This window comes from Crocuta crocuta, unplaced genomic scaffold (genome assembly GCF_008692635.1).
Source record: "Crocuta crocuta isolate KB4526 unplaced genomic scaffold, BGI_CrCroc_1.0 scaffold944, whole genome shotgun sequence".
NCBI lineage: Eukaryota > Metazoa > Chordata > Mammalia > Carnivora > Hyaenidae > Crocuta > Crocuta crocuta.
In genome coordinates, this window is record NW_027528243.1 from 71,097 (window position 1) to 79,734 (window position 8,638).

An 8,638-nucleotide genomic window follows, 5' to 3' on the forward strand; every position below is an offset into this window, starting at 1 on the left:
CAAGAACAATGACAGTAAATACAAAACAATGACATAAAAGGTAAATAGTAATCTGAATATATTGATAACAATTTTAAATGTGAATAGTCTAAATTCTAAATATGGCAATTAAAAGAGACTGTAAGGCTGGATAAAAAACACAAGAGCCAACTATATGTTGCCGACAAGAAGCCTACTTTATTTATTTGTTTTTTTAATGTTTATTTATTTTTGTGTGAGAGAGACAGAGTGTGAGTGGGGGAGAGACAGAGAGAGAGGGAGACACAGAATCCGAAGCAGGCTCCAGGCTCTGAGCTGTCAGCATCAAGTCAGACACAGGGCTCGAACTCACAAACCATGAGATCATGACCTGAGCCGNGCTGGTGCCAGTTTGGGCTCTGAGCTGTCAGCATCAAGTCAGACACAGGGCTCGAACTCACAAACCATGAGATCATGACCTGAGCCGAAGTCAGACACGTAGCCAACTAAGCCACCCAGGTGCCCCCAAGAAATCTACTTTAAATATAAAGAAAGAGATAAATTGAAGGTATGGAGGTATTGAAGGTATAGAAAAATATATACCATGCTAACATTAAGCAAAAGAAAGCTGGAGTACCTCAGACAAAGCACGCTTCAGTACAAGGACAATTATCAGGGATAAAGAGGGCCATTACATAACAGCAAAAGACTCCATTTTCCACAAGACAGCAAACCTTAATGTGTACATGCTTATCAACACGCTGTCAAAATACATGAGTCAAATTTGACAGAACTACGAGGAGAAATAGACAAATCTACTATTGTACTTGAGAACCTCAACATCCCCTCTACTACTAATTGACAAATACAGCAGGTAGAAAATCAGTATAATCAAATATCATTGAACTAAGAGCATCATCAATAAACCAGGTCTAATTGACCTTTGTAGAATACTTCAACAACCCAGAATGCACATTCTTCTCAAGCTCACGTGGAACATTCACTAAAATAGGCGATATTCTGGGCCATAAAACACACTTCAAAAGGGGCGCCTGGGTGGCTTAGTCGGTTAAGCGTCCGACTTTCGCTTAGGTCATGATCTCGCGGTTCGTGGGTTCGAGCNTGTAAATGAAAACACAACTTATCAGAATTTGGAGATGCAATGATATCAATGCATAGAGAGATATTTGTCACACTGCATATATTAGAAAAGAAGAAAAATCTAAAATTAATAATCTAAGTTTCTACGTTAGGAACCTAGAGAAAGAAGGGGAAATTAAATCCAAGTAATCAGAAAAAAAAAGATATTAAAAAATCAGAGCAAAAATCACTGAAAATGAACACAGAAAAATAGAGAAAATCAGTGAAACCAGAGGTGGTTACTTGAAAATATTGATAAAAGCAATAAGTATCTATTCAGACTAACCAAGAAAAAAGAGAAGACACAAATTGCTAGTATTAGAAATGAAAGGGGGCCATCACAGGGCACCAGGGTGGCTCAGTCATTTAAGCATCTGACTTTGGCTCAGGTCATGATCTTGTGGTTTGTGAGTTCAAGCTCACGTTGGGCTCTATGCTGACAGCTCAGAGCCTAAAGCCTGCTTCAGAATCTGTTTCTCTCTCCCTCTCTCTCTATCAAAAACTGAATAAACATTAAAAACTTTTTAATAAAAAAAGGAAAAGGGGCCGTCACTTCTGATTCCACTGATATTAAAAGAATAATAAAAGAATATTATGCACAACTTAATGGTCACAAATTTGATAACTGAGAAGCAATTGACCAATTCTTTGAAATACACAACCTATCAATATTCATAAAAAGAGAAATAAGCAATGTAAATAGGTCTCTATCTATTTTAAATCTGAATCAGTAATAATAATAACCTTCCAAAACAGAAAGCACCAGGCACAAATGGGTTCACTGGGGAATTCTACCAAACATATAAGGATGAAATGATACAAATTCCCTACAATCTGTCCTAGAAAATTGAAGCAGGGGCAATGCTTCCTAACTCATTCTATGAGATCAGCATTACCCTATTTACAAAACCAGACAATACATTACAACAAAAGAAAACCAAATAATAGCAGATCAAATCCAACAATGTATGAAAAGAATTATATACTATGACCAACTGGAATTCATCTCAGGTATGCAAGGCTGGTTCACACTCAAAAGTCAAATGTCATCCATCACATCAACAGGCTAAAGAAGAAAAACTACATGATCATATATCAGATGCAGAAAAAGCATTTGACAAGGTCCAGCACCAATTCATGTTAAAAACCCCAGCAAGCTAGGAATAAAAGGGAAGTTCCTCAACATGGTAAAGAACATCTATTTTTAAAAAAATCTACAGTTATCTTACTTAGTGGTGAGAAATTAGATGCTTTCACCTAATTTCACGAAGAAAGCAGGGATGTCCCCTCTAACTACTATTATTGAGCATCATCCTGGAAGCCCTAACTACTGCAATAAGACAAAGTAAAATAAAAGGTATGTAGATGGGGACGGTAGAAATAAAACTATCTTCGTTCACAGATGACAGGATTGTCTAGGTAGAAATTCCCAAGGAACTGTTTTTTTTTAAAAAAAAAAAAAAACACCAAATCCTTCAGGAACTCATAAATGATTAGGGCAAAATTGCAGGACACAGGTTAAGATACAAAAGTCAATCCCTTTCGTATATACTAGCAACGAGCAATTGGAATGTAAAATTTAAAACACAACATCATTTATATTAGCATCAAAAAATTGAAACAAAAAGTACAAACCCAACAAAATATGTGTGATATCTCAATATCTACATGTGGAAAATTACAAAACTCTGACTTAAGAAATCAAAGAAGTCTACTGATAGTCTATGCTCGTGGATAGGAAGACTCAATATTGTTAAGATGTCAATTCTTCCAAATTTGATCTAAAGATTGAACACAATCTCAACCAAAACCCAAGCAAATTATTCTGTAGAAATTAACAAACTGATCCCAAGGTTTATATGGAAAAGTAAAAGACCCTAATAGACAAATTAATACTGACAAAGAACAAAGCCAGGAGACTAACACTACCTAACTTCAAGACTCACTCTAAAACTACGGTGGTATTGTCAGAAGAATAAACAAATAGATCAATGGAACAGAATAGAGAGCCCAGAAATAGACTCACAGAAACTTAGTCAACTGATCTTTGACAAAGGAGCAAAGATAATCCAATGGAGAAAGAATCGTCTTTCCAACAAATGGTTCTGAGATACCCAGAGGCCAAAAAAAGAAAATATTTCACCTTTCACAAAAACTAACTCAAAATGAATCATAGACTTAAATGTAAAACACAAAGCTATAAAGCTTCCAGAAGATACTATAGGAGAAAATCTAGGTAATAAATAGGCTTTGGCAAAGGGTTTTTAAATACAACACCAAGAGTACAATCCATGAAAGAAAAACTGATAACTTGGACTTCATTAAAATTAAAACCGTGTGCCCCAGGTCGGGGATCAAGATGACAGAGTAGGAAAATCCTGAGCTCACCTCCTCCCATGAACACATCCGGCTACATACATATATAGAGCAACTCTCTTTGAGAACAACCTGAAGACTAGTAGATCAGCTCTCACACATCTAAAAATATAAAGAAAGGGGTGCCTGGGTGGCTCAGTCAGTGAGGCATCTGACTTCAGCTCAGGTCATGACTTTGCGGTTCATGGGTTCAAGCCCCATGTCGGGCTCTGTGCTGACAGTTCAGAGTCTGGAGCCTGCTGTAGATTCTGTGTCTCCCTCTCTCTGCCTCCCCCCTGCTCATGCTCTCTCTCTCTCTCTCTCCCTCTCTCTCTCTCTTTCTCTCTCTCTGAAAAATAAGTAAACATAAAAAAAAATTTTAGGGGTGCCTGAGTGGCCCAGTTGGTTGAGCATCTGACTTCAGCTCAGGTCATGACCTCACAGTTTGTGGGTTCGAGCAGGTTCTGTGCTGATGGCTCAGAGCCTAGAGTCTGCTTCAGATTCTGTGTGCCCCTCTCTGTGCCCCTCCTCTGCTCTCTCTCTCTCTCTCTCTCAAAAATAAATAAACACTAAAATGTTTTTAAAATCTTTAAATAAAGAAAAAGCCACACCAAGAAGGGAAGGAGGGACAGAAGTGCAGTCTGTTCAGGACTCACACTTCCAACGCAGTGACCCACAAGTGTGAGGGATATCACAGGTGCAGAGGTCCTCCATGAGGAGCCAGTGGTCTAAGCCCCGCATTGGGCACTTCCTGCCCTGAAGACCTGCACCAGGAAAATAATCCTGTATAATGTCTGGCTTTGAAAATCAGAAGGGCAGAGGGGCAGAACTCTAGGGGAGCCAGACGGCTATAGAAAACATGCTCCACTACTAAAGGGCCTGTGCATGAACTCAGACCCAGCATAGAGGCAACAGTTTGAAAAGTACCTGGCCCTTACATGAAAGAGATTTATTGACTAATTTTAGGAGGTGTGCTGGAGGGGCAGGAATCTGTAGGAACTTTCCTTAGGACAAAAGCACTGTAAGAGGAAATAAAAAATACTTTAAGACAAATGAAAATGAAATAATAACATTCCCAAATCTTTGGGACACAGCAAAAGCAGCTCTAGGAAAGAAGTTTATAGCAATACAAGCCTACATCAAGAAACAAGAAAAACCTGAAATAAACAATCTAACCTTACACCTAAAGGTACTAGAAAAAGAAAAACAAAGTCTGAAGTTAGTAGAAGGAAGGAAATAATAAAGAGCAGAGCAGAAATCAATGAAATAGAGACTAAAACAGCAACAGGAAAGGTAGTGAAATTAAGAGCTGGTTCTTTGAAAAGAGAAACAAAATTGATAAACCTTTAGCCAGACTCATGAAGAAAAGAAGAGAGGGGCCTCAAGTGAATAAAATCAGAAATGAAAGAGAAGTTACCAGTGACACCACAGAAGCACAAAGCATTATAAGGGAGTACTACAAAAAAAATTATATGCCAACAAATTGCACAACCTGGAAGAATATATAAATTCCTAGGAACATACAAACCTCCAAGACTGATTCAAGAATAAATAGATAATCTGAACAGGCCGATTACTAGGAATAAAATTGAATCAGTAATCAAAAACTCTCAACAAACAAAAGTCCAGGACCAGATAGCTTTGCAGGTAGATTATATTAAACATTTAAAGAGAGTCAATACCCATCCTTCTCAAACTATTTCAAGAACTTGAAGGGGAAAAAAATGCTTTCAAACTCATTCCATAAGGCCAGAATTACCCTCATACCAAAACTAGAGATACTACAAAAAGGAAAAAAGGAAAATTACACACTAATATCCCTAATAAACATATATGCAAAAATCCTCAACAATATATTAGCAAATTAAATTCAAGAATACATTAAAGGGACCATACACCATGATCAAGTGGGATTTATTCCAGGGATGAAAGGATGGTTTAATATCCTTATCTCAATCGATGAGATACACCACAGTAATAAAATGAAAGATAAAAATTATATGGTCATCTTCTTTTCCTTTTAAATGTTTATTTTTGAAAGAAAGAGAGCAAGCAGGGGAGGTGCAGAGGGGACAGAGGATCCAAAGTGGCTCCACACTTACAGCAGAGACCCCTGTGCGGGGCTCGAACTCACGAACTGTGAGATCATGGCTTGAGCCAAAGTCTGATCAACCGACTGAGCCACCCAGGCACGCCAATGATCATCTTAACAAATGCAGAAAAAGCATTCGACAAAAGTCAACATCCAATTATGACAAAACCTCTCAACAAAGTGAGTATAAAGGGAACATACCTTAACATAATAAGGGCCATATGTGACATACTCATAGCTAGCATCATACTCAAATGTGAAAAGCTGAAAATTTACCTCTAAAATCAGGAACAAGACAGGGATGCCCATTCCTATTCTTGCCAATTTTATTCAACATAATACTGGAAGTTCTAGCTGTGGCAATTAACACACACACACACACACACACACACACACACACACACGGCATCCAAATTGGCAAGGAAGAAGAAAAACTGTCACTATTTGCAGGTGACATGATACTATATATAGAAAACCCAAAGATTCCACCAAAAAACTATCTGAACTAATAAATGAATTCAGTACAGTTGCAGGATACAAAATTGATAGAAATCTGTTGCATTTTTTAAGTTTATTTTATTTATTTTGAGAGAGGGAGAGAGAGTGTGTGCAGGGGAGGGGCAAAGAGAGAGGGAGAGAGAATCCCAAGTAGGCTCCCCACTGTCAGTTCAGAGCCTGACATGGGGCTTGATCTCATGAACTGTGAGATCATGGCTTGAGCCGAAACCAAAAGTCAGACACTTAACCGACTGAGCCACCCAGGCGACTCTCTGTTGCATTTTTCTACACTAATAACAGTCAGAAAAAGAAATGAAGAAAACACTCCCATACACACNNNTACTTAGGAATAAATTTAATAAAATGAAAGACCTGTACTCTCAAAAGTATAAGACATTGATGAAAGAAATTGAAGATGATGCAAATATGTAGAAAGATATACTATGCTCATGGGCTAGAAAAACTAATATTCTTAAAATGTCCACACTACCCAAAGCAATCTGCAGATTCAATGCAATCCCAATCAAAATACCAATGGCATTTTTCACAGAAGTGGAACAAATAATCCTAAAACTTGTATAGAATAAAATAAGATCCTGAATAGCCAAAGCAATCTTGGGGAAAAAAAGAACAAAGCAGAAAGTATTATACTCTCAGATTTCAAACTATACTACAAAGCTGTTATAATCAAAACAGGATGGTACTGGCATAAAAATAGACACATAGATCAGTAGAACAGACTAGAGAGCCCAGAAATAAACCCACAGTTATATGGCGAATTAATCTATGCCAAAGGAGATTAGACCATACAATGGGAAAAAAGTCTCTTAAATAAATGGTGTAGGGAAAACTGGTCAGCTGCATGCAAAAGACTGAAACTGGACCACTTTCTTACACCATACACAAAAATAAACCCCAAATCTATTAGAAACCTAAATGTAAAACCTGAAACCACAAAACTCTTAAAAGAAAACATAGGCAGTGGGGCGCCTGGGTAGCTCAGTCTGTTAAGTGTCCAACTCTGGATTTCAGCTCAGGTCATGATCTCATGGTTCACGAGATGGAGTCCCACATCAGGCTTTGCACTGACAGCACGTAGCCTGCTTGGGATTCTCTGTCTCCCTCTCTCTCTGCCCCTTCCCCACTTGTGCACGTGCACTCTCTTTTTCTCTCTTTCTCTCAAATAAACATTAAAAAAAAAAAAGAAAACATAGGCAGTTAACTCTTGTACATCAGTCTTAGCAACATTTTTCGGATTTGTCTTCGCAGGCAAGGGCAAAAAAAGCAAAAATAAATGAATAGGAGTACATCAGATTAAAAAGCTTTTGCACAGCAAAGGAAGCCATCAACAAAATGAAAAGGAAATGTACTTAATGGAGATGTTTGCAAATGATATATCTGATAAGGGGGTAATATCCAGAATATCTCAGGAACTCATATAACAACACCAAAAAAACCCCACACATAATGATTTAACAATGGGCAGAGGAGGGGCGCCTGGGTGGCTCAGTCGGTTAAGCGTCCGACTTTGGCTCAGGTCATGATCTCACAGTTCGTCAGTTCGAGCCCCGCATCAGGCTCTGTGCTAACAGCTAGCTCAGGGCCTGGAGCCTGCTTCGGATTCTGTGTCTCCCTCTCTCTCTGACCCTCCCCTGCTCACGCTGCCCGTCTCTCTCTCTCAGAAATAAATAAAAGATTTAAAAAATAGGCTTAAAAAATGGGCAGAGGAGTGGAATAGACATTTTCCCAAAGAAGATATAGAGATGGCCAACAGACACATGGAAAGATATCGACGTCACTAGTTATCAGGGAAATGCCAATCAAAACCACAGCGAGATATCACTTTATGCCTGTCAGAATGGCTAGAATCAAAAAGATCAGAAACAAATATTGGGGAGGAGACAGAGAAAATGGAAGCCTGGTGCACTGTTGGTATGAGTGTAAATTGGCGCAGCCACTATGGAAAACAGTACGGCGGTTCCTCAAACAATTTAAAATAGAAACACCATACAATCCAGCAATTGCACTCCTGGGTATTTACCCAAAGAAAACAAAAATACTAATTTGAAAAGAAATATGCACCCCATGTTCACTGCAGCAGTATTTACAGTAGCTAAGATATAGAAACAACCCAAGTGTCCATTGAGAGATGAATAGATAAGGAAAATGTGGTAGGGGGTCTGGCCGGCTCAGTTGGTAAAGCAAGTGACCCTTGACCTCAAGGTTGTAAGTTTGAGCCCCATGTTGGGTGTAAAGAATACGTAAAAATAAAATCATAGGAAAACAGATGTGGTATATCATCCACAAAAACAGAATGGTATCTTGCCATTCATTCACGATAAAATGGATGGACCTAGAGAGTATCATTCTAAGTTAAATAAGTTAGGCATAGGAAAACAAACATCAGGGGCACCTGGGTGGCTCAGTCGGTTGACTGACTTCGGCTCAGGTCATGATCTCGCAGTTTGTGAGTTTGAGCCCCGTGTCGGGCTCGGTGCTGACAGCTCAGAACCTGGAGCCTGCTTTGGATTTTGTGTCTCCCTCTCTCTCTCTCTCTGCCCCTCCCCTGCTTGTGCTCTCTCTCTCTCAAAAATA